We start from the raw sequence: 27,971 nt of genomic DNA on the forward strand, positions 1-27,971 counted from the left end.
TAATCAGTTTAAATTCAATCAGTTGCTAAAATATTAATCTAGTGACCTATGGTGTTGTACTATATACAGTCAATTATATAAAAAAAGAGAAAATTTGTGGGATAAATTTGGAGAAAAATAGTATTATATTTAATAATGACAAAAATATATAACCATTATTTGAAAGAAAATTATCTTTTAATATGGTTTGAAAGATAAATAACATTAAAAATAAGCTTTATACGCAAGTCAGTTACTGGCACACTTAGACTCTGCTTTAAAAAGTGTATGTGTACGTGTGTATGTATTTTTTTTTAAAGAGGTACCTGTTTGTGCAACAGTTAAATGTCATTCAAACAATTAATTATTTAATGTTGACTACCTAATTACCTGGAAACCTTTCAAATGATACCAAAGCCTGAAATAGATTTTCTTTTTGGGAGGGGGGCAGACAGATATCAGGGTAACCCTCATGATTCTTTCCTCCTGGTATTTTCCTCATCTTGAATGTGGTCAGGAACTTTAACTTGCTTCTAACAAATAAGATGTAGCAAAAGTCATGGCCTGTCACTTCTATGCTTATACTATATAAATAAATCCAGTGCCAGCAAACTCACTCTCTTCCTCTCTTGCTGGCTTTGAAGAAGCAGGCTGCTTGTTGTAAAGGGTCTATGGTGAGACCAAGGTAGTAGCGAACTGAGGATGGCTTCTAAGAGCTGACATAACCTCTGATATAACTAAGAGCCACCAAGAAGTTGTGACCCTCAGTCTTGCAGCTGCAAGGAAATTAATTCTCTCATCATGAGTGACCTCAGGAAGTGATCCATCACCAGTGGTGCCTCCAGATGAAAACTGAACCCTGGTGACCTTAGATTGCAGCTTTGCAAAGGACCAGCTAGGCCATGCCTAGATTCCCGACCCTTGGAAACTGTGAGATAATAAGTGTGTATTGTTTTAACCCAGTAAATTTTTGAATAATTGAAATATTCAAGGAAGTAAAATTATTCTGACAAGAATATTGCAGACTCAAAAATACATACATGTATACATAGACAAATATAAGTATAAACACACTGGCTTTTTGTGGGGAGAACAGATGAATTTAGTAAAAACAAAACCTTTTTTTAGAAAACAGGTTGAATTCAAATTAAAAAGTATTGTTCTTGAATTTATAACAGTTGGATAGACTTAGCAAAATACTCCCCAAGCTGGTTGGTAATGTCAAGTCTCCTTAGTTTATATCCATGAAATAGCTAATTGCCAATGCCAGTCTAAGAGTTTTAGCCTGGATTTAAGATGTGTGCTTAAAGCAAGGCTATAGAAATATTCTCAGCTCAAGAATATTATTCAGTTTTCACTTTCCCTCCTCCAACTATAGTCATTCTTAGGCACCAATTAAAATGTGTACCATACACTCTGCACGAACTTTCTGGGAGGTTTATTCTTTCATTACATGTGAAAGAATTCCAGGCCCTCATTGTCAAAAAAATGGGATTAACTGTACCTGTACATTATGCATAAATGGTCATCCCCATGTAGCTAACTACTACCTATTCTCAAATTGAGGTCAGATTCACATCCTCTAAAAGCCATATCTGACATTGTTCCATCTAATCTGATTTAGATACTTTTTATCTGTACTTGAAGAGCACTCCATGCAAACCACTGGACCTGGTAATCATGCACCATCTGTTCCATTTCTTCCTTCTTGTGGGAAAGACCCTCCCTATTTTTCTTTGGCCCTCAGGTCAGTGCTTGCCACAAAGTAGACATTGAATAAACATTTGGGAACTTTTATTTTTCAAATTGGTTTTACATGTATATGCACATACATTTTAACCTCACAAATGTTCAAGTAATAATGTGGCAAAGATTAACTTGGTCTGTTGAGAGAGAGAGAGAGCAGATGTTTTGTTATAATAACATAGCCCTATTATTTAATGAGGCATATTACATATCTATTCCTTCTATGTACATGGTAAATTTTAATTAATATTCTCTGATAACAAAAGATATAAGTAAGAAATCTTGAATTTAGATTATATAAAATAAAATTTATTGTTTAGATATTTAAAAATGCAATAAAACCATAAGTAAAATTTAGAGAAAACCCTAATATTGTGCTAGCAATAACAATATATGCTGGTGCATTGGTGAGGCTTATGAAGAGGCATATTATTTTTGTCTTGTTTCTGATCCAGATGTAACCCTGTCAGCCTTAATGTCCTATCCCAGTTCACAACTCATATAACTCTGTATGGCTGCAGACAAGAATACAAAAATTATTAAGCTAATTATAATTGACTTATAATTCTTATGTCTGCCATTTCCAAGCCCATTCTTCAAAGTAAAATAACTATATTTATATTACAAACACTGTTTTTGTTCTAATACATTATTCTACAATCCTGTAGAAATGCTGATGTGTTGAATGTACAATTCTCCTTTAATGTAAACTGATTCTGTTGTGGTATTTTATATTTGCAGCTAAAAATATATAGGAAAATCTTCTTCAGCTGAAACAGGGAGTATTTTTTTGTTTACCTGGCTTTGAACTAGCAGTATGCAACATACAGAGTTAGCTGGAAGATAGTCCTTATTATGAAATACTGGTTAGGGGAACAGACCCTGGAGTCAGATTATCCAGGATTGAATCCTGGCTGTGTGACTTCTGGTGAGCCACTTAACTTCTCTGAATTTCAGTTTCTTCATCTGGAAAGGATAATAACTTTGTAGGGATATGGATGAAGCTGGAAACCATCATTCTGAGCAAACTGTCACAAGGATAGAAAACCAAACACCGCATGTTCTCACTCATAGGTGGGAATTGAACAATGAGAACACTTGGACACAGGGTGGGGAACATCACACACTGGGACCTACAGTGGGGTGGCGGGAGGGGGGAGGGATAACATTAGGAGATATACCTAATGTAAATGACAAGTTAACGGGTGCAGCAAACTACATGGCACATTGTATATATATGTAATAAATCTGCACGTTGTGAACATGTACCCTAGAACTTAAAGTATAATAAAAAAAAGTCTACCTTATAGTGTTGGTGTGAACATTAAGTACAGTAATGGGCGTATAATGCTTACAATAGTGCCTGCCACATAAAATATCCTTATTAAATATTAACTACTTAATTACCTGTCTCATACATAAGCTCTCTGATGTCAATATTTCAAAGTGGGCAGGATATTAAGTATAACAATTAAAAATTATTATTATTAGGGTTACTAAAAGTATAACATGTCTAATGTTCAAAATAATTTAGGCAAAAAATTAATGTTTCTTGCAGACTTTTTTTAAAAGACGAAAAGACAATAATGGCCATTCATATAATATGAACATTATTAAGTAGTGTTAATTCTCATTAAATATAATAAGGCCCAATTTTCAAAATCAAAAGTTGAGGTTATTGAGAATTTCAACAAAAGAAATGGGACAGATATGAGTACTACAGTGGCAGATATGCAATATTGATTTATAGAAAAAAACATGGACTATTAAATATATCACTGATTTTTGTTGTAACCATATCATTGATTTTTGTTGTTTGAAATGTGATGTGGATGATAGTCTCTTGGGTAGATTAATTGCTGGTTGCTGGTTATATAGTGTACTCAGACAGTATTGATTAATAGCTTGAGATTAACCTGGAAACATGATTCAAAGGACATGTAGAATTCTAATTTTTCATTTTAACCAACAACCTGGGTGAAGATAGGAAGTATGATTTACCAACTTTGTGGGTAACAGGGCAACATGTTATAGAATAAAAATTACTTTGGAAATGCAGAGCAAGATGACCAAATAGAAGCCTCCACCAATCATCCTCCCTGTAGGAATACAAAATTTAACAATGATCCACACAAAAAGCACCGTCATAAGAACCAAAAATCAGATGAGCAAACTCTGTACCTGGCTTAAGCTTTATATCAGTGAAAAAGGCACCGAAGAGGGTAGGAAAGAAAGTCTTGAATTGTCGATGCCACCCCTCCCCCATGCTTCAGCAGTGGCCACGTGGCACAGAGAATGACTCTGTGCTTGGGGGAGGGAGACCACAGTAACTGGGGACTTTGCTTTGGAACTCAGTGCTGCCCTGTCACGGCGGAAAGCAACACTGGGCAGAACTCAGCTAGCGCCAATGGAGGGAGAATATAGACCAGCCCTAGCCAGAGTGGAATTGCCCATTCCAGTGGTCAGAATCTGAGATCCAGCAAGCCTCATTGCCATAAGTTAAAGTGTTCTGGGGTACTAAATAAACTTGAACGACAGTCTAAGCCACAAAGACTGAAATTCCTGGGCCAGTACTGATGCTGGGATGGCTTTAGAATTAGTGGTTATGGGGGACATGTGACCTAGTGAGACACTAGCAGGGGCAGCCAAAGGAGTGCTTGCACCACCCCACCCCCAAGCCTAGGCAGTGCAGCTTGCACCTGCAGGTGAGACTCCTTCCCTCCACCTAAGGAGAGGAGAGGGAAGAGTAGAGGGCTTTGTCTTGCAATTTGGATACCAGCTCATCCATGGTAGGAGAGGGCAAAAGGCAGAGTCATGAGTCCCACCATTCCTGGCCTTACCTCCTGGATGACATTTTTAGGAATACCCTGAACCAAAAGGGAACCCGCTCCCTTGAAGGGAAGGAAGCAGTCCTGGCAGCATTCATCACCTGCTGACTAAAGAGCCCTTGGCCCCTGAATAATCAGCAGCAATAGCCAGGTAGTACTCACTGTGGGCCTGGGGTAAGACTGAGAAATGTTGGCTTCAGGTGTGACCCAGAACATTCCCAGCTGTGGTAGTTATGGGAAAAGACTCCTTCTGCTTGAGAAAATGAGAAAGAAGGATAAAGAGGACTTTGTCTTTCAGCTTAGGCTCCAGCTCAGTCACAGTAGGGTACAGTACCAAGCAGGCCCTTGGGATCTCCGATTCCAGGCCTTGGCTCTCAGACACCACTTATGAACCTGCCCTCAGACAAAGGGGAGCCCACTGCTCTGAAGGGAGAATCTCAGGCCTAGTTTCACTTACCACAAGCTGACTGAAGAGCTATTGGATCTTGAGTGAACATTGGCAGTAGCCAGGCAGCACTTGCCATGCGTCTGGCATGGTGGTAGTCTCAGGGAAAGTCTCCTCTGCTTTTAAGAAAGAGAGAGAAGAATGGGAAGGTCTTTGTCTTGTAGTTTGGGCGCCAGCTCAGCCACAGTAAAATAGAACACCAGGTAGTTTCTTAAGATTTCCCACTTAAGGTCCTGGCTTCCATATAGCGTCTCTGGATTCTCCTAGGGCAAAGGGGAACTTGATGTCCTGAAGGGACAGACACAAGCCTTGTTGGCTATGCCACCTGCTGATTGTAGAGCCTTAGGACCTTGAGCGAACACATGCAGTAGCCAGGTAGTGGTCATTGCAGGCCTTAGGAGAGATCCAATGCTGTGTTGGGTTCAGGTCTGATCCAGTGCCTTCCCAGTGGTGGTAGCCACAGAGGTGCTAGTGTCACCCCTCCCCAAGCTCCAGGTAGCTCAAGACAGAGAGAGAGAGAGAGAGACTCCATTTGTTTAGTAGAAAGTAAAAGAAGAGGACAAGAATCTCTGCCTGGTAATCCAGAGAAGTCTTCTGGATCTTATTCAAGAACTCCAAGCGGGGGTACCTCCATGGATCTGCAAGAGCCACGGCATTACTGGTCTTGGGATGCCCCCTAATGCAGACATAGCTGCAGTGACCAAAAACTTAGATCACAATATCCAAGTATCTTTGAAAACCTGGAAAGCCATCCCAAGAAAGGCAGGTACAAACAAGCCCAGGCTGCAAAGACTACACTAAATACTTAAGTCTTCAATGCCCAGACACTGATGAACATGCACAAGCATCAAGACCACCAAGGAAAACATGATCTCAGCAAACAAATTAAATAAGTCACCAGTGACCAGTCCTGGAAAGACAGAGATATGTGTCCTTTCAAACAGAAAATTCAAAATAACTGTTTTGAGAAAACTCGATGAAACTCAAGATAATACAGAGAAAGAAGTCAGAATCCTATCAGATAAGTATAACAAATAGATTGAAATAAAAAGAATCAAGCAGAATTTCTGGAGTTGAAAAAAAATGTAATTTACATGCATCAGAATCTCTTAATGGCAGAATTATCTTGGAGAAAAAAGAATTAGTGAGCTTAAAGACAGGTTATTTGAAAGTACACAGTCAGAGGAGACAAAAGAAAGAAAAACAAAAGAGAATGAAGCACAACCTCAAGATCTAGAAAATAGCCTCAGAAGGGCAAATCTAAGAGTTATTGGCCCTAAAGAGAAGGTGGAGAGAGATACAAGGGTAAAAAGCGTATTCAAAGGGATAACAGAGAACTTCCCAAAGCTAGGGAATTATATCAATATTCAAGTACAAGACGGTTATAGAAAACCAAGCAGATTTAACCCAAAGAAGTCTACCTCAAGGCATTTAATAATCAAACTCCCAAAGGTCAAAGATAAAGAAAGGACCCTAAAAGCAACAGGAGAAAATAAACAAATAATATACAGTAGACCTCCAAAATTTCTGACAGCAGAAAGTGGCATGACATACACAAAGTGTAGAAGAAAAAAAACCCAAAAACCTCACCTTTTATTCTAGAATAGTATATCCAGCAAAAATATCCTTCATGCATGAAGGAGATATAAAGACTTTCTGAGACAAACAAAAGTTGATATGTCATCAACAACAGACCTGTCCTATAAGAAATGCTAAAGGGATTTCTTAAGAAAAGGACATTAATGAGCAATAAGAATCAATTAAAAATACAAAACTCAATGGTGATAGTAAATACGCAGAGAAACGCAGGATAGTATAACATTATAATTGTGATATTTAAACTACTAATATCTTGAGTAGAAAGACTAAAAGACAAACCAATTAAAAGTAACTACGGCTGGGCGCGGTGGCTCACATTTCTAATCCCAGCACTTTGGGAGGCCGAGGCGGGCACATCACAAGGTAAGGAGATCGAGACCAGCCTGGCTAACATGGTGAAACCCTATCTCTACTAAAAATACAAAAAATTAGCTGGATGTGGTGGTGGGCGCCTGTAGTCCCAGCTACTCAGGAGGCTGAGGCAAGAGAATGGCGTGAACCTGGGAGGCGGAGCTTGTAGTGAGCCAAGATCGCGCCACTGCACTCCAGCCTGGGCGACAGAGCAAGACTCCATCTCAAAAAATAAAAATAAATAATAAATAATAAATAATAATAACTACAATGACTTTCCAAGACAGTACAATAAGATATAAAGAGAAGCAAAGTTAAAAAGTAGGGGGACAAAGTAAAAGTGTAGAGTTATTACTTTTCTCCTTCCTTGTCTATTAGTTTGTTTATGCAATCAGTTTGAAGTTGTCATCAGCTTAAAATAATCAGTTATGATATGATATTTCTACACCTTGTAGTAACCTCAAATCAGAAAACATACAACAGATACATGAAAAATAAAAGTCAAGAAATTAAAAATATACTACCAGAGAAAATCACCTTTACTAAAAGGAAGACAGGAAGGAAGGAAAGAAGAAAGAAGACAACAAAGCAACCAGAAAACAACAAAATGGCAGAGTAAGTTCTTTCTTACCAATGCTAACATTGAATATCAATGGACTAAACTCCCCAGTAAATACAAAGAGTACTTGAATGGATAAAACAACAGGACCCAACAATCTGTTGCCTACAAGAAATGCACTTCACTGATAAAGACACACATAGACTGAAAATAAAGGGATAAATAAAGATACTCCACGTAAATGGAAACCAAAAAAGAATAGGAACAGTTACAGTTATATCAGACAAAATAGATTTCAGGACAAAAACCATAAAAAGAGACCACATGGTCATTAAATAAGGATAAAAGGGTCAATTCAGCAAGAAGATATTAGAATTGTAAATATATATGCAGTCAACACTGGAGCATCCACATATATAAAGCAAATATTATTAGACCTAGAGATACAGGTAGACCCCAGTACAATCATAGCTGGAGAGTTCAACACTCCACTTTCAGCACTGGACATGTCATTTAGACAGGAATTTAACAAAGAAACATCGGACTTGATCAGCATAATAGATCAAATGGAACTAATAGATATTTACAGAAGATTTCATCAATGACTGCAGAATACATATTTTTCTCCTCAGCACATGAATCAGTCTCAAGGATAGACCACATGTTAGGCCACAAAATAAGTCCTAAAACATTTTTAAAAAAATGAAATATTAGAAAGTATCTTCTCTGACCACAATAGAACAAAACTAGAAATCAATAAGAGGAATTCTGGAGTCTATAAGAACACAGAGAAATTAAACAATATGCTCCTGAATGACCAGTGAGTCAATGAGGAAATTAAGGAAACTGAAAAATTCCTTGAAACAAATGGTTATGGAAACAGAAACATACTAAAACCTAAGGGGTACAGTTGCAAGCAGTAATAAGAGGGCAGTTTATACCCTATATCAAAAAAAGAAGAAAAACTTCAAAAAAACAAACAAACAAACAAAACAAAAACAACCCTCATGATGCACCTGAAAGAACTAGAAAAGCAAGAGCAAACCAAACCAAAAATAAGCAGAAGAAAAGGAATAATCAAGATCAGTGCAGAAGTAAATGAAATTGAAATGAAGAAAACAATACAAAGGATCAGTGAAATAAAAAGTTGATTTTTTGAAAAGATAAACAAAATTGACAAACCTTTAGCCAAGTTCTGAGAGAATTTTTCTAACACAGCATCTTAATGAGAAGACACAAATAAATAAAATCAGAGATGAAGAAGTGTACATTACAACTGATACTGCTGAAATTATAAACAGTCTCCCAGCAAAGAAAAGCCCAGGATCTGATGGCCTCACTGCTGCATTTTACCAAACATTTAAAGAAGTAATACCAATTTTCCCAATTTATTCTGAAAAACAGAAGAGGAGGGAATACTTCCCAATATATTCTGTGAGGCAAGGGAGCATGGAAAAAGGAGATCTTACCTTTAGCTTACATAGAACAAAACACATGAACTTAAAGGATGAGTGGAATTTAGCTTCTTTATGATGTTTCTGCATTTGAGTGAGTGAGCTGCAGTTTCTCTCAACTAACAGTATTCTCTCCATGCTCTTCCTTGCTCCTCAACACACTTTTACCTCAACTGCTAACATTTACTCTATTTTCTTTTTTTCTTTGATCTCTTAAAACATCTTTCAAGACCCAGTTCGCTAGTTCCCTCTAATGCAAAGCTTGGGCCTCCTTTAACTTTCCTCCTCTCTCCTCCCAGACCTAGGAGGTTAAATTAATATAATGTGAATGTGATGAATAACATCCTGCATTCTTGCCCTAGAATGGAAACTGGTACTCAGACAAAGCACACTGCAGCATAGTCTGAAAATACCCATGTGGATATATTTGCATATACTGAAAGAACATATACTAAATTCTCATACTTTAAGAAGACACTTGTGAATAAGAACATCAACAAAGTGTATTGTTCATCTCCATTAGCAAGAAATCTTGGAACTTGGTATTTTTTTTCCTTCACAGACAGCTTCACTTGGTTTGATTTAAGTGCTGTTTTCTGAATTCAAGTGCAGGTGCTAATTAGTACGAAAGAACATAAATCTAGAGAGGAAGGTAAATGGGAAACATATGGAAATAGAAATGTAACCAAAAGTTCTTTGTGATGATATACATGGTTTGACAAGTTTTAAAACAAGACTGCAAGCTGATGGGTGGTAATATTCTACATCCCTCATACTGAAACAAAGCTGCCAATGTGATTGTCTAGTTGTTCACTACTTGAATATTTATAAAGTTTACAGTTCACATGTGTCATTTCCATAAGCTGCCTTGATTAATGAATTTAATTGTAAATGTTATGTGCTGATTTCTTAAACTGTATTTCATTTTTTTATATGCTTGGTGTGAAAGTCAATTTTCAGACTGAATAATACTCAGCAGATTTGAATCAGGCACAAAGCTCTCAAGCTGCATGGTGTGAGCAGCGCCTAGTGAATGTGGCTGCACAGCTAATATTGTGTTTGACCAAAGTAAATATGGGGCTCAGTGCCAGATTTCCTGAGCTAGTCTAGGCCCTGAGTTCACCCATAAATTCATTCAGGGGACTTCTTAAATAATCAGCAAGGCCAGACATTAAAATGAAAGACATTTGAAATTCTCCTCCAAGGACAGTTCTTTGGACACACAGAATCTGATGGAGAGGGAGTTTCAACAAATTTTGAGCTTTTAAACAGTAGAAAAGGATAAAGGAAAAAAATAATAGAGGAAGCCAAGGTGGGCAGATCACCTGAGGTCAGGAGTTCGAGACCAGCCGGGCCAACATCCTGAGACACTGTCTCTACTAAAAAATACAGAAATTAGCCAAGTGTGGTGGTGTGTGCCTGTAATCCCAGCTAGTCAGGAGGCTGAAACAGGAGAATCACTTGAACCCAGGAGGTGGAGGTCGCAGTGAGCCGAGATCGTGCCACTGCATTCCAGCCTGGGCAGCAGAGTGAGACTCCATCTCAAAAAAAAAAGAAAGAAAGAAAAAGAAAATAATGGAAGTAACTTATTGGTCACCTTCCCCAGCCCCCTGGGTATGTATTTTGTCTTGCAAAACGATGAAGTAGAACAAATATGGTATTGATTCTGGGCCACTAATCTCCTGTCCTACTCCTGGGACTACCTGTTATTACTGTCTCTGTATATATCTCTTTATACTTTCTTATAACTGTTGACAGCCCCAAAGTTCCAGACCTTAAAATGCTCCATTTCTATATACTAGATCATATACCCCTTCTCATTTCTGCAATCATCATCTCATCATCTCCAATGTCCATTAATTTAATAGACATTAACATTTTTTGCTGTAGTAAAAGTGCTTAAATAAGGATTCTTTTCTGAGTCATAAAAAATTAGATGTGCTTAAGGATTTTCAATATATGTGTGTATGTGTGTTACGTGTGTGTGTCTCTCTCTGTATATATAATTTTGACTTAATCTGCAAATGCAGCAGTTTTGCATGTACACACATGAAGATGAATTTCCTTTTATAACTTTTACTTTTACTACATGTCATTTGTACTAGTTTAGCTTAGTATAAGCAAGAAAAGTATAATATTGCAGACATTTAGACAATTCACTTCATTCTCCCTGTTCTTAGGTAATCTATGATATTGGTTTTAGCAATCTCTGAGGAACCCAATCTACATCCTTTTTAATTTTAAAAATACTCATTTATTCCCACTTTTTAAAAAAGCCAATTCCTCTGCCTCTCAAAACATAGGTGTTCGCACCTATTTCATTTTGACTTTTAAAAATAGACTTTGGTATAAAACTTTTGAGTTATTCAAGGATATGGTAACTACAGTTTTTTTTTATTCAAAATTGGTTTGCTCTTTATCCCAAATAACCCAAAAAGCTAAACATCATGTCCTCTTTGAATGTTATTTTCTATGATAAGTGTCAGAAATGTGAAAAATTTAAGCAAACCCACAGGCACTTGGTTAATAAAGTGGGAGTGTGTTCATCTGTGACATGCTTCTTATACATATTTATTTCCACCATATTTGGAGAGGATATTTCTAACACAGCATCTTAATGGATTATTAGTAGACCTGACTCTAGGCTGTTACTGCATAAGGCAAGCCCACCTTACAGAAGAGGCCACAGAAGGATTGGGCACCTCTTCCCAGGGAAAATGTTTCCTTTCAACGTTAATGAACAAGGAAGCTCTAGCTGTCTCTGGAAACTATAATGTAAGTTTGAGCAGTGCAATCAAGTAGTCCTGAAAAAAATGTTAGCTTCATGCAAATATAATCTTCATGCCTAGCGCATCTCTGACCAAAGTATAATAAGCCCTAGTCTCAAGGTACCTGTAGGGGAATAAAAATCGGCCCCATAACATATATGTCCATCTGGAACCTGTAAATGTGAACTTATTTGGAAAAAAGATCTTTGCAGATGTAATTCAATTAAGGATCTCAAGGTGACATCATCCTGGATTAGGGTGGAGTTTAAATCCAATGATTAGTGGCCTTAGAAGAGAACAGAAGAAGTGAAGAGAATTGGAGAGAGAAAAAGACCATGTACAGATGGAGATCTTTACTTCTGTCAATTCAGATTGAATTTATGATGTCACCCTCCAACCTCAAGTAAGCCCCAGGGTCTACTGTTCCCCTCTCTGTGCATGTGTACTCAATGTTTAGCTACTAATTACAAGTGAGAAGATGTGGTACTTGGTTTTCTGTTACTGAGTTAATTTGCTTGCGATAATGCTCTCCAGCTGCAAGGAATGCCTGGAATCCACAGAAGCAAGGAGAAAGGCAAGGAAAGGACTCTTTCCTAAAGCCTCCAGAACCAAGTCCTGCTAACACCTTGATTTCAGGCTTCTGACCTCCAGAACTGTTAGAGAATACATTTCTGTTGTTTAAAACCACCCAGCTTACAGTCATTTGTTAAAGAAGCCTTAGGAAACTAATATAGAACCAATCTTAAATGTGGGCTAAGCTCTTCCAATGGTATCTGTGCTGAGAAAGGGGAAGAAAACCAGGCAGAGTAGGGGCCCCATTGCTCAAGGAGAGAAACTTACTGCCACTGTCTTTTTAAAGTGAAGCAGGAATTTTTTATTTAGAGTCACTGAACGAAATGATTGTTTGAAACAATAATATGCAAAGGTAAGAATATTGCAAAAAATGATTGTTTCAAACAATAATATGCAGACGTATGAGTAAACAAACTTTCATCTTGTATATTAAAGTACTGGTAATTTTAGACTTCAAGCTAGAAAAAAATTATTCAGGACTATACTGATTGTAGTAAAAATGTGAAAGATTTCTAATATTCTGGGGATTCTTGTCTCTCCCTTTTGAAAGCTTTCAAGGAAAACAAATACTGCATTGAAATAAAATTTTTCATATTTATTTTACTATTTATGAATTAAACAATGTTGGGATAATATGAATTTTAATCAAAGCAATACTTTTCAAGAAAAGAGAACTGTACAAAATATTTATTTATCTTTTCCATTTTGTCTATCGACATGTTTGGACAAGGAAAACTTTACATATGTAATTTTAAAGTTTAAATTATGCTTATGACCATTTCATATAAGCTTCTTTCAAAATAATATTTGTTTTAAGGCTTTGTTATATCAAAGAGTAAAATAGTATTACAAAATTTTGTATATGTTGATTAATTTGGTTTACATGCTGTACAGTCCATTTTCTGTTGCTTATAACAGAATACCCACAACTTTCTTACAGTTATGGAGGCTAAGAAATCTAAGATCAAGGGGCTGCATCTGGTGAGCACCTTCTTGCTGGTGGGGACCCTCTGCAGAGTCCAAAGTTGGCACAAGGTTTCACATGGCAAGAGGACTGAGCATGCCAGCTAAGGTCTCTCTTCCTTTCCTTCCATTCCCAATCCCATGAAAACCCATTAATCCAGGAATCAATTAACCAATTCTTGAGAGCAGAACCCTCATGAACCAATCACCTTTTAAAGGTCTCACCTCTCCTCCATACTGACACATTGGGAATTAAATCTTTTTTTTTTTTTTTTTTTTGAGACAGAGTCTCGCTCTGTCGCCCAGGCTGGAGTGCAGTGGTGCAAACTCGGCTTACTGCAAACTCCACCTCCCGGGTTCACGCCATTCTCCTGCCTCAGCCTCCCGAGTAGCTGGGACTACAAGTACCCACCACCACGCCCGGCTAATTTTTTGTACTTTTAGTAGAGACAGGGTTTCACTGTGTTAGCCAGGATGGTCTCAATCTCCTGACCTCATGATCCACTCGCCTCGGCCTCCCAAAGTGCTGGGATTACAGGCGTGAGCCATGGTGCCCGCCAGGGATTAAATCTCAACATGAGTTTTAGAGAAGACAAATATTCAAGCCATGGCACATAGGCCTTTCTGATCCTGCCATACATTCTAAACAGCATTAAAAGCTATTTCACTTTTAGAAACCATCCACATTCAGGTAGGTCAAGTGTCAAAAGCATAGCCATCATGACTTTTATGACAGTATAAATAGAAAATAGAATTTTTAGAATCTAAGCTGTCTCCTGTCAAAAATGCAGTTCAACTCAACAGATAATGTATTGAGCACTGACTATATCAACAAAGAAATACACATGTTATGGTCACAATTATTAAGGAGCTTTCTACCTAAAGTGGCAGGAGGAGTCTATGAGGGATAATAGAGAGAGCTGACATTCACTGACAATTTTCTACATTGCAGCTCTTGTTTACTAATTTCATATGCACCGTTACATTTAATCCTAATAAAAACCATAAAGTAGCTACTGTTGGTAAGTTCATTTGCTTAACTACTATTAGTAAGTCCTCCGGTGAGGAAACTGAGGCAGAGTGGGGTTAAGTAACCTGCCAAAGGTCAAAAGTAAGTGGTAATCTGACTTTCAAGTTTGTACTTTGTACTTCAAGCTATCACAATGTAAAGACCTCCCCACCATCATCAGTAACCGAAGACTGTGATAAATGCAACTATTTGTATGCACTAGGAACATAGAGGGGGAAATGATGATTTATCCCAACTTGGAGGAATGTGGAAAGTTGGTAGATAGTAAATTGATTCCACACTGGACTTAGACAGACAGAAAGTTCATACATGAAGGGAAACATTTCAGATGAAGAAATTAGTCAACAAAATTGGGAAATCTATACAGAATATTTCCCTAGAAAATTTCTGTGCAATTTTAGAACACAATGAAAATTTCTACATTCCAATTTTTACCACCTATCTCTCATCCCCAGGGAGTGGCTAACCCTTTAGAAATGGTGCAATCTCCCTTTTCTCGGGCAGCAACAGACTTCTGGAGCCATACTGAAATACTATGGGACTCAGACGTTTTGAGGTGGCTATCTGGTCTCCTGCACCATTGCTTTTAACAGAATTCAGAAAATTTGTAGCTGGAACATCTTGTACTGCACACATAATGCCTCAAATTCAAGTGATTTTCCTCCAATTCAAAGTCCTGACCCTCCTCAGATTAATTCAGTGGTTTTGATTGCTAGCACTAAGGCAGAGGAAAACATTACAGTTTGAGAAGATACTTCCATAATTATTGATATGTCTCTAAACTAATGCATCATTTACTTTTAACACTGAAAGTTTTGAAGTCGTGATTTCCTATCTCTGTTCAATTAAGGGTAGAACACTATGGAAATGTCTGCAGAGTAAACATGATGTTATTGAGAAAGAAATCATAGCAACAAACAGCTTTTGGAATCCCGCAGTGAAACACTATACTCACTTTAAAGTTTGAAAAAGCTCATTGGAGTAACCTTTTTGCATTCAACAGACATTTTAAACTTGCACTAAGAGCAGGGCTCCTACTATGTGCCAAGACTCTAACTAAATGATTTTATAGAAATTACCTATGTCCTCACACTTATGTGAGGTAGCTATTCTTTTTTTTTTTTTTTGCGCCAACTGACATTTTATTTATTTTTTTTTTTTTTTTTTTTTTTTTGTTTTTTTTTTTAAATTTATTTATTATTATTATACTTTAAGTTGTAGGGTACATGTGCATAACGTGCAGGTTTGTTACATATGTATACTTGTGCCATGTTGGTGTGCTGCACCCATCAACTCGTCATTTACATCAGGTATAACTCCCAATGCAAATCTACCATGTGTGAGTTAGGGGACTTTAAGCAAGTTATTTTCTTAGGAATCCTGTTTATCCTGTTTCCTGACCTATCAAATGAATTTAAGAATAACTATTCTTAAAAACACTTAAAAACCTATTTGATTATGGAAGTTGAGGGTCTTTTTTTTTTTTTTTTTTTTTTTTTGAGATAGAGTCTAGATCTATCCCCCAGGCTGGAGTGCAGTGGCATCATCTCAGCTCTTCCTGTACTGCAACTTCCGCCTACCAGGCTCAAGAGATTCTCTTGCCGCAACCTCCAGGCACCGGCCACGATGCCTGGCTAATTTTTGTATTTTTAGTAGAGACAGGGTTTTACCATGTTGGCCAGGCTGCTCTCAAACTCTTGATCTCAGGTGATCCGCCCACCTTGTCCTCTCAAAGTGCTAGAAAGTTTAAACAGTAACGAAAGAGGGGAAATTACTGCATAACGAAGGTAAAGGCATTGAGTTTTGGCATTTTTGTGAAGGTTATGATACTGGTATAAGAGATGCAAGAGGAAGTATCTGGAGGTGAGGAGTTCTGTGTCCATGGACAGATTTGGTCAGGGAGTGTCTGATACATGTCTAAGGGTTCTGATTCTATCACTCTAATTCCAGTTGATTCCTGCTTCTGCTATAATTGCCCTGCATAAACCCCCAAAACTTTCAATAAAATTTTATTACTGACAACAACCTGCTGTGAGTGGTGTTTGGGGGAATAATGGAGAAGAGATGGAGCCTTGAAGTTTCAGATAGTGGCAGATATTTGCATAGATCTATAATCTATAGATAATTATACACTATAATATATAGTGTAGCGTGGACTGTCATCTAAACAGCACAGAATATGTATTATGGCAGTGCAGAGGACGGACCAGTCACTTTCAGGTAAGGGATTAGAGAGTATACCACAAAAGTTGTAGCATTTCCTGTAGGCCTTGAAAGATATGCAACATTTGAATAAGCAGAGATTGGTACGAGATCTTTAGATTCAGAATGAAATGGCATGGAGGTTGGGAGTTTCAAGGCACATTCTGGAAACAGGATTCAGGCTAATTTAAGTCAACCACATATTTAAAAGCAATGGAAGATACAGGTAGAAAAAATGTTGAAGTTAGAGACAGGACAATTTTCAATGTCAGAATAAAGAGTTAAAAATTTATTCCACCATAAATATAGTCACTGAAAATTTTGATAAAGGGAACAATATAACCTGGTGGTTGTGGGCAGATGGCCTGGGGCCTAACAGCAAAGTATACGAATTCTGGTTTTCGACATGTTGAGTTTAAAGGTCTGTGAGGTCTTACTTATGACTAATGGATTGGATACTTTCCAATTCATTGGGCATAGAAGAATAAAACCTAGAAAAGCCTTTAGAATGAAAGACACTGCTGCAGAAGTGATTATGGAGACCTGAATTTAATGTTTGAATATGTGGCAGTGGATAGGAGTTCCCAAGGAGAAGAAAGTAATAGAGATGAGAAGATGTCAGAGAACAGGATTTGGGCATGACTTAGGCATTGAGAAATGGAGACCCAAGACACTAAAGGTCAGAAAACAAGGAGAGCTTTTTAGGAAGGATGAGGTGCTTTAACGTGTTTTGGAAGATAACGACTGAAAAAAAGTCAGAGGAATACTACTTCCTCATTTGATAAAAAAGAGATAAAAAATAAAGACATTGTGACTTAGGAATATACAACATACAGAAATGAATTAAAGCATTTTAAGTTTAAAATGTGTGCAATTCAAGTCTTGCCAAGTTGACTTTTCTTTTCCCTTTGTATTAAAGAAGTCTGCATCCAGAACACATTTTAGTGAATACAAAAATGGGTACATAAAAACAAAAAGCAAAAAAACCTTTAAGTCAGTATTGCTAAAACCAACTATATCCTTGTTACTTAAATAACAGTCTGAGGACCAGAAGATTTAGCATCATTTAGGAGCTTGTCAGAAATGCAGCACTTCAGTCCCATTCTAGACTTCCTGATCAGCATATGCATTTTAATTTGATCCTCAGGTGATTCATTTATTAATGTTTGAGAATCACTGCTGCACAAAATACTATTTTGTCTACATATGAGCTTAGTGATATACATGATATGATACATGAGATGTTCAAAAATCTGTCTGCAGATTCCTGCCTTCACATTGTGAGATAACAACTGGGCTCTGAGACTGGATTTTAATGCTCAAGTCTGCCATTCAATAGCTGTGAGAAAAATCTCACTCTCCCATCTTTCAGTTTCATTGCAAAAGCAGTAGTCACATCCAATCCTATATCGTTATTTTAAATAAATCATGTTTAACGGATATGGACCCTGCTTCTTAGAATCTGTAATGTAACACTGACATCATGATAGGGAGAAAGACATTCATGGTGTGTCTGGAACTGGTGGGTTCTTCGTCTCACTGACTTCAAGAATGAAGCCTCGAATTAGCCGGGCGTGGTGGCGGGCACCTGTAGTCCCAGCTACTCCGGAGGCTGAGGCAGGAGAATGGTGTGAACCCGGGAGGTGGAGCTTGCAAGTGAGCCGAGATTGTGCCATTGCACTCCAGTCTGGGCGACAGAGCGAGACTCCATCTCAAAAAAAAAAAAACAACAACAAAAACAACAACAACAAAAAAAAACGAATGAAGCCTCAGACCCTCGCCGTGTTACAGTTCTTAAAGATGGTGTGTCCAGAGTTTGTTCCTTCAGACGTTCAGATGTGTCTGGAGCTCTGTTCCTTCAGACGTTTAGATGTGTCTGGAGCTTCTTCCTTCTGGTGGGTTTGTGGTCTCCTTGTCAGGGGTGAAGCTGCAGACCTTCAGGGTGACTGTTACAGGTCTTACAGATAGCCCGTCTGGAATTGTTCATTCTTCCCAGTGGGTTCAGGGTCTTGCTGGCTTCAGGAGTCAAGCTGCAGACCTTCGCAGCGAGTTTTACAACCCATAAACGCAGCGTGGATCCAAAGGGTGAGCAGCAGCAAAATTTATTGTAAAGAGTGAAAGAAAAAACCTTCCATATAACTCTAAAAGCGACCCGAGCAGGTTGGGCCGGCTGGCTCAGGCAGTCTGCTTTTATTCCCTTATCTGGCCCCACCCACCTCCTGCTGATTGGTCTACTTTACAGAGAACTGATTGGACCGTTTTGACAGGATGCTGATTGGTGCATTTACACTCCTCTAGCCAGACATAAAAGTTCTCCAAGTCCCCACTAGGTTGGTTGGATACAGAGTACCAATTGGTGTATTTACAAACCCTGAGCTAGACACAGAATGCTGATAGGTGTATTTACAAACCCTGAGCTAGACACAGAGTGCTGATTGATATTTATGATCCCTTAGCAATACATAAAGGTTCTCCAAGTCACCACTAGACTCAGGAGTCCACTGGCTTCACCTAGTGGATCCTGCACTAGGGCTGCAGGTGGAGCTGCCCACTGGTCCCAAGCTGCACCTGCACTCCTCAGCCCTTGGGCGGTTAACGGGACTGGGCGCCACGGAGCAGGGGGCGGCACCCGTCCGGGAGGCTCGAGCTGCGCAGCCCACGGGTGAGGTGGGAGGGCTTGGACATGGCAGGCTGCAGGTCCAGAGCCCTGCCCCGCGGGGAGGCAGCTGAGGCCTGGCTAGAACTCGAGTGCAGTGCTGGCCCACCAGCACCCTCTACAGTTGCTGGCCCGGGTGCTAAGCCCCTGACTGCCCTGGGCCGGGTCCGCTCAGTGTGCGGGGCCCCGCCGAGCCTGTGCCTGCGCTGCCCCGGTGGCCTCGCGCTGGCCAGCTAATGCGGCGCAGCACGGGTTCCGCTCGCACCTCTCCCTCCACACCTCCCCGCGAGCAGAGGGAGGAGGCTCCGGCCTTGGCCAGCCCAAAGAGGGGCTCCCACAGTGCTCTGGCGGGCTGAAGGGCTACTCAAGTGCTGCCAGAGTGGACGCTGAGGCTGAGGCGGCACCAAGGGCGAGGGCTGCTCGCACGTTGCCACCTCTCAATGGCATATATTCAATAAAAGCAAAATGCACAATGCATGTATCTTTTAATGACAAAATAAAGATAAGAATGGCTTAGGAAAAACATTTTTAGGGTTCCAGGTTTGAGGAAAAATTGCTATTACTTGCTTCTCCATCATGTAGTTCAAAGTTTTCTGGAGAGAATAATCTCTTAATGCAAAAGAGGAAACTCAGCAAACCTCTAATGATGGCAGTAAATATCATATTTGGAATGCTTACTACCTGGTGGATGCATTGACATGCATATCTCCTCTAATCCTCACAACAACCTGAAGAGACAAGCAGCACTATTATCCCCATTTACAGATGGGAAAATGGAGGTTTAGATAAATTAGTCACTGGCTCAAGGAAATAGAGTTTACAAGAGGTGGAACTGAAATCCAAACCAGGTCTGTCAAACATGGAAAGAAGAATTCTTAAGTATTCTCAATGAGGAATTAGAGATGGACATAAAATAATATATGCTAACATATATGGACATAAAATAATATAAACTAACTTGTATTAAATCTTTGTAAACACACTATCATATAGGCACTGTTATTATCCCTGCTTTATAGGTTAGTGTATTAGTCAGCTTACGTTGTCATAACAAAATACCATAGAATGGGTAGTTAAACAACATTTATTTTCTCACAGTTCTAGAGGATGAAAGTCTGAGATCTGTGTGCCAGCATGGTCAGTTCTGGTGAAGACTCTTTTCCAGTTTGCAGATAGCTACCTTCTCACTGTGTCCTCACAAGAACTTTCCCTGGTGCAGGCAAGTAGAGAAAGAAAGAGAGAAAAGTCTTTCCCTTCTTATAAGGCCACTAATCCTACTGAATTAAGACCCTACACTTATGACTTCATTTAACCTAAATTACCTCCTGAAGGCCCTCTCTCCTCACACAGTTGCTTCAACATTTTAATTTGGGGGGAACACAAATCTGTCCAGAGCAGTAAGAAATCACTATACGAGAATGATTACATAATTTTCTCAAGGTCACACAGTGGTGAATGATGGAGTTCGAATCATGGCAGGCTGGCTCAAGAGACCGTACTTAGTCGCGATATTATGCTTCCTCTAAGGATCAATGAAAAGAGGACATATTAGGTATGACATAGCTGTCTCCATTAACGGTTTCTCTCTACTCAATACTTTATTGTGATTTCTTGTTTAACAACGTGCTTTTATTCCAATTTAAGTTCCTCCCAAATATCTGTTTTCTATTAGTGGAACTGTAACAGCATGACTTTTCCTTTTCCAAAACAAGTACAACTAACAAATGTAACATGGGAGAAAATAGGCTAAATTGTATTGACTACGTGCTACTAGCTTCTAGGGACAGATTTATTGAATAGCGCCCTTCAGTTGCATTCAGGTTTTCAGAAAACCTATTATTCCATACCATCCTTCACTTTGTATCATCGCTAAGGGTCTCTTCACTCAGTTAAGTCACTAGAAGTGCCAATTAAAGGTGAGATTAAGGAAGCTCCGTTCACACACTTGCAGGGACACTGGTGTTTACCTGCTAATGGATAGACAGTGGGCTGAAAAGAGGGATTAAAGTAGTTTTTATTTTCTTAAGTCAGATCCAGCTCTTTGTGGACGGCATATCAACCAATACAGCCTAGAAGAAAAGCAGATAATAACCTGGAATTTTAAAAATGAAGAATATGCAATCCAGTTAAGATGACCAATATGTCTAAAACCATATGCTGAACTGCTCACTCCAAGGATATTTCTACATTATAGGCCAAACAAGCTTCAGAGAGAAGCATGGATATGCTAATGATCAGGTCTGCCACTCTAATCATCTCCTCCGGTTCCTTGACACACACCGTCCACTTCAAGGAGGCTGATCACTCCGCACTGCCCTGGGCACACATTCATACATACTTCTTGATTATGTTTATTTTGTCTCTCCTGCTAGGAAGGCCTACCCACTCAATCTGTCCAAATTTCATCTTTCAGCCTAGTTCAATTATTAAACATCATATCCTCTTGAATTTTTCTATCAGCCCTTCAGATTCAATTTTGACTTTAATCACATACAGCTCTACATTAAAATGTCAATAAGGAGACTTCTACTGGTCACATGTATCTAATTCTTCTTTCCTTCTCAATGCATGAGATGATTACCTATTTCTTTCCCCTTTACAAATGGGCAGGACCATGAGACTGGTTATGGTCAATGGATTGTATATAAAGTATGTCATTTCCTAGCTGGAGTATTTAATTGCCAGAGTGAAACCCTTTTTACCTCTCTTCTGCTGGACTTTGAAAATAGACAATATTCCAAGTGGTAGCCTCTATCAGCCAAGGTCTGTAATAAAGATGAGGTAGGGCAGAGTATCCTGTTAAAGCACGAGAATGCAGTGTGCACAAGAAATAAGTCTTTTTGGTTTAAGTCACCAAAATTGATGAGTGTAGCTATGTGTATATGTAGTAAGGAGTGTTAATATAGTAGAACCTGACTTATTCTAACTGCAGTATCTTCTGCTTTGAGATTATACATTTTATGCTTCTAAGGGTCTTCGTTTATTCTACACTCAACAAATATTTATCAGAGCACTTACTGTGGGTCAGCCAACAGCTTAGGCACTAAGGACACAAGGGCAAGCAAAACATATAAAACCCTTGAGCTGATTATATCTAGTGATTATATCTAGTGAGGAAGATAAATGCACACAAAATAATTACATGAATAAATACAAATTTTAGACCAAAGTCAGTGCCATGAAGAAAAAGTACATCTGACCTCATGGGGAGGACTGTGCTGAGGTGTCAGAGAAGGCCTTTCTGAGAAAGAGATTTCTGAGCTGAGTTACAAAGACAAACAAAGGGCAAACTAGGTAAAATCTGGCAGGGGTGAGGTGGGAGAATAGTATTTCAGGTAGAGGATGCAGCAGGTTTGCATGTTTTCAGGCAGTGGGGAGCATAACTAATGTGAAGGAAGGAAGGAAAGCAAACAGGAGCACCAAACTGTAGAGGACCTTGTAGGCCAACCGAAGGATTGTGAACTTTATCCTAAGAGAAAATGGAATGGAAGCTATGGAAGAATTTAAAGATAGCAGAAAGAGGGTATCATCACACCCTCTCTGTAACATGGGGAAGTTCCCTCCCAAGTTTAGCTTCTAATATAGAAACGTATGACACCAATTCTTTGGTATGATCAAAGAAGGATTTTTATTACTCACACAAGTGGAGACTCCCATAACAAGGAATGGGGATCAGCTCTCTGGAAGGAAGTCCATAATAGAGACAGAAAGAGCAGAGGGTGCACAGGCCTTTTATGAGAGAAGTCCCTCTGGTGGCACCTGTCTGTCACAAAGTTTGGAAGAGACAACTACAGAACCCCCGCACTTGGAGGGCGAGGAGGCTGTGCTTTATCATGGAGCTTCAGGAAGTGACAGATCCAGGCAGGAAATGAGGTTTAGAGGTTATTAGCATCAACTCAAGCACCACACGAGGTTCGGTTTCTTTCCTGTGGTCTCCATAGAAGCAGCGGGAGGGCACATAACATGATTAGATTTGAATTTCAAAGGATTTTTCTGGCTACAGTGTAGAGATTAGATTGGATACCAGTTAGGAGGGTGCTCCTAATTTGGGCACCAGATAGGAGACTTGTGCAGTAATCCAGGTGAGAGATGATGGCAGATTACACTACAGTACTGGTGGTGGAGGTAGAGAGAGGAGGACACAAATGAGAGGTATTTAAATGGGTTTGGTTTTCAATAAGATGGGGTGGGGTGATAAGCAGGGAGCTGTTAGAGATTTATCTCAGTTTTGATTTTGAAAGTAGATGTTTGATGGTATCGTTCACTGAAATAGGGAACACTGGGAGATAGAGGGAGCTAATTTTTGGTAGTATTTAATCAAAAGTGCCTTTGAGACATATGGATAGAGATTTCAAAAAGGCTGAATGATACACAGGTCTGGAGCTCAGAGGGAAGGCCTAAGTTGAAGATAAAATGTGTGAGTCCTATATACATGACAGGGAATTAAAACTAGGTGTAGAGAGATCAACTTGAGAAAAAATAGGTGGATCTATGACTTGAAGGACTTCAACATTTAGAGGACATGACACATTGTCATGTCTGGCTGCATTCATTCTCCTCTCCTTCTCTCTTTTAAACCCAACATTTTGGTCACTCTTACCCAGAATTTCTGCCATCTGGTTCTTCTATTCTGTGTATAGGTTATATTTTTTGTTTCTTTCCATGCTTTGTGATCTTTGGTTGGAAAGTGCATATTGCAGATAATATATTGTAGCAATTCTTGGTACTCCCCCTACCACCACCCAGGACTTGTTATTATTCTTTGATTGTTTAGTGGGGGGCTGGATTATTTGAATAAAGTCTATTTCCCTCACAGTCAGTTGAGTTAATTTCCCTCAGTTACGTCACTGAATTTGCTATCAGGGAGACACATCTTTGGGTACGTCCACAGACAGCCCAGCCAGCATGAGAGTGATGTTCGTGTGGTTGTCCTTCACTCTTTCCTTAACCACACTCAGCTGTTCAACTCCACTAATTGGTGAACAATTGCTGTGTTATTTTCAACAGTGCTCTACAACCTTATATTACTCCACACACTAATACAATAGAATTGTGTCTCCTTTGAAGAAATAGTTCGAAGTCAGGGCTCCTCCCAGCTGTGTTATTTCTCTGGTTCTCTCCTGCAAACTAGTCTGCAATTTAGCCTGTATCTTGACTCTCCTCCCAATTGCCTTTCACCACAGCTTCCACTGTTCTTGAGAGCACTCTAAGGCTTGAACTTCTCCATACTTTGTTGCGAATGAAGCCATGGCTTTTGGGAAGAGATTAAGAATATTTATTTTATGATGGATTATTGCCCCTGCCACCACCAGGCAAAATCTCTAAGCCAGGGTTCTCAAGATGGAGGTGGAGACAATGGAGAGCTTCTCCCTGTATGACTGCATGAAACTCCCACTCCAGGAGCTGAGCTTAGTTGGGAGGTGGCAGTACCCTAACATCTTCTAGATTTATCTCTCCTGGTGTGGAACCACCACCTCAGGAGGCCAGGCAAGGATGATGAGGCCTCCGTATTCTCATCATGCTGTGCCTAAGGTATCCCCTCCATTCAATGATGGGGGATTTGGCAGGGTAGGAAGCCTCCTACCTCTCTACTGTATTCACCAGAGCTTAGCCTTAGTAATGGGTAACTATGGCCAGGATGAGAAACACTGAAGTCCTGTTCCTTCCAGGAAGAAACCTTCCAGCTGGAGGGGAGGGAGCTCTGTGTTCTTGGTTGCACCAGTCTGGAATGGAGGATCCACCTCCCTGAACTTGGAAGGGGATGAGAGGGAGCAGTCTTGGTTTAAATACCACAGGCTTGCCTTTCTTATTGAATTTTCATAAATGTTCTCGAATAGTTGTTTCTTCATTTGCTATTTGTCCTTAGGATCATTTCCAGAGGATTTAAGTGCTTGGAGTTTTTGTTTGTTTGTTCCTAGTTTTCACCAGTTTTACTGGGGAGTGGATTAAAGGAGGCCCTCAAGATGTTATGCCAAAAGTCTTCTCTCTCTGTATTTCTGCCTTCAGTAGGCTCTTCCTACGTGACTCTGGGCATTGGCCAAGAGATTGCTAGCAAATGAGATATAAGCAAAAGCTTGAGAAATGTTTGCCCTCTGTCAGCATAGAAGCCCTTTAATCAGCATATGAACAAGTCTGAGCTAGTGTCCTGGACACAGTGAGAGAATATGGTAAGAAAGTGGAGAGAAAGGCTGCAGATATTCCAGGAGACCTAGGCTTCACAGATCAAGCCAAGAGAGAGAATACTGTCAGAGGAGCCAGGAGAAGAACACATTTCAAATTGTGAGAAATCAAGGAAGAGAAGGATTGTAATATTCATTACATTTGGAACTACCGAGGTTATTGTTCATCTTACTAAAAATGATTTTATTGGTAAAATGGGAACAAAAGACAGACTAGAATAGGATTGGCTGTGATAGGGAAGTAAGGAATAAGGCTAGAGAGAATAGGCAAAACTGGGAAAGTGTGGCTTTGCAAGGGAGACAAGAGATGGGGCAGTTATCAGAATAGTGGTTCCCAACTTGGGTGGAGGTGGGCATTTTTCCAGGAGACATTTGGCAATGTCTAGAGACAACTTTGATTGCCACAACTTGTGGGGTGAGGGACACAATGTTTTCATGGGTAAAGAATGCTGCTAAATATCCTACAACACACAGAACAGCCCCAAAGTAAAGAATTATCTAGCCCCAAATGTCAAGAGAAACCCTAACATAGGGGAGTAAGTGGTTGAGGGTGAGGTTTTTGTTTTGTTTGTTTTTAATACAGAAGATACTTGAATGTATTTTCAGTCTCATGGAAAGTATCTAGTTGAGAGAAAGAGGTTAAAGGTAAAGAAGAGAAAGGTAATTTTCCAAAGGTAACAATTATCATTATTATCCTTTTTTTTACAGATGAGGAGACTGAGAGGGTAAGTGATTAGTCCCAGGTAAGGAAGGCAGCGGAGCTCAGATTTCAACGGTGGCCTATTTGACTGCAGGCCAAGTTGCTAAAGGAGCTCTTTGTCCTTCTGCTGTACTCCCAACACAATGGCATCAATACCAAAAACTCCACCCAAGCTAATATCATAGATATCTCTTACCCACCTTCTAAATTGTCTGCTCTTCCATCTGACCCACATTTTCTTTATGGAACCACCTTATTAGCTTATTGTTAAGTCTGAGTGTATCATTTAGGGAACAGACCTTTACTTATAGTTTAGGTTTCAATCCTCAGTAGCATTTCTAGCCATTTGGCTTCTGCATAATTTCCTCTTTGGGACTCATCTGTCTAAAGATTTCATCTCTGCTTAGCCGCCCCTTTCCTTGAAATACTCTGCAATTCTAGCAACTGACAGCTCATGTGGGCGGCACTGAAAAATGGACCAACCCAAATGAAAGCTGAACTCTCTCCTGAATCTGGTTCTGGACTCTAACCCTTTTTCAGGTGTTCTAATTGTTCCCTGCCCCTAAGGAATGAGATTGCAGGATTCCAAACATTACCATTTTTCAATATCCAAGTCCTTTAATTGTGCACTAACAATAACTGTGCAGTTAGAGGAGTGCCCTAGAAGCACTTATGCTATACCTCAGGGACTATTATGGCAGACTAAGGGAAGCAAAAGGATGAATGGCAAATGAGGAAATGCAGGGAGGAAAGGTCACTTGGAGCCAAACAATGCACTAATATGCTGACATATCTATGCAAAGAACTTTTACAACCTATACCCATGAGGCACAAACAGATCCTTAAAGTGTCCAGGGAATGTCAACCTTCCTCTCAGGAAATTTGTCTCAACTCAGAGGAGACTAAGGCAGTGTTAACTTAATGCCATGGAGTGACGTGTGGAAGATTAAAAAGAGTCATGTATCTACTTTGTTGCTTTAACAGATTCTGTACCTGAGCTATTTTTTAAATTTCTTTGAATACATTTCATGAACTCCTTTTCCTATTTATTCCAGCTTTTAATACTTCTCCATCTGATAAAATTTTGCATTAGGATTGTATCTGGGCATGCTTTAGGATTGTGTCTGGGCATGTTTTTTTTTGTTTTGTTTTGTTTTGTATTTTTGAGATGGAGTCTCGCTCTGACTCCCAGGCTGGAATGCAGTGGCGGGATCTCGGCTCACTGCAAGCTCTGCCTCCAGGGCTCACACCATTCTCCTGCCTCAGCCTCCCGAGTAGCTGGGATTACATTTCCTCCCCACCCCCCACCACATCTGGCTAAGTTTTTGTATTTTTAGTAGATACGGGGTTTCACCGTGTTAGCCAGGATGGTCTCGATCTCCTGACCTTGTGATCCACCCACCTCAGCTTCCCAAAGTGCTGGGATTACAGGCGTGAGCTTACAGCGTGAGCCACCGCACCAGGCCGTATCTGGGCATGCTTTTAAACAACCACAATGCAATTCGCCCTTTACTTAATGATGAAGGTATCCTTCAGCACCAACCCTTCATGGACTTGAGGTATTTCTCCTTCCTCCCTGACATCTTCCTTTCCCCTTTCTACCTATCTCCTTTTTTCTTCTTCCTCTATGCCTACTTTCCCTCTTCCCCTCTTCCTCCTTCCCTCCATTTTAACCTTCTTTACTGTGCAGTCTTCTCAGGATTTGAACTCAGATGTGTTTAAACCCAAATCTCACAAAGAATATAGACTATATAAAGTATAAATAACCACCGTGGACTATACAGCTATTTTTAATTTAAGATATACACTGTTATATGTTAACATTTCAAAGTGAAGCATTTTCTAGGATATTATTAAGTATATTAGTCTATTGAGAAGCAATAAATTTCACTATTATTACTTTGCCAAGTTTTTCTGTTGCTTCTTTTGAAAGTGCATA

General features: G+C 39.5%; 1 protein-coding gene across 7 annotated transcripts in view; it reads right to left on the reverse strand.

The window, feature by feature from the left end:
• Nucleotides 1–27,971, reverse strand: part of PDE4D (phosphodiesterase 4D) — a 1,533,637-nt gene that overhangs the window by 949,792 nt on the left and 555,874 nt on the right. The gene's annotated exons all lie outside the window — the stretch shown is intronic.

The sequence above is a fragment of the Papio anubis genome, chromosome 5 (assembly GCF_008728515.1).
Source record: "Papio anubis isolate 15944 chromosome 5, Panubis1.0, whole genome shotgun sequence".
Classification (NCBI taxonomy): Eukaryota; Metazoa; Chordata; class Mammalia; order Primates; family Cercopithecidae; genus Papio; species Papio anubis.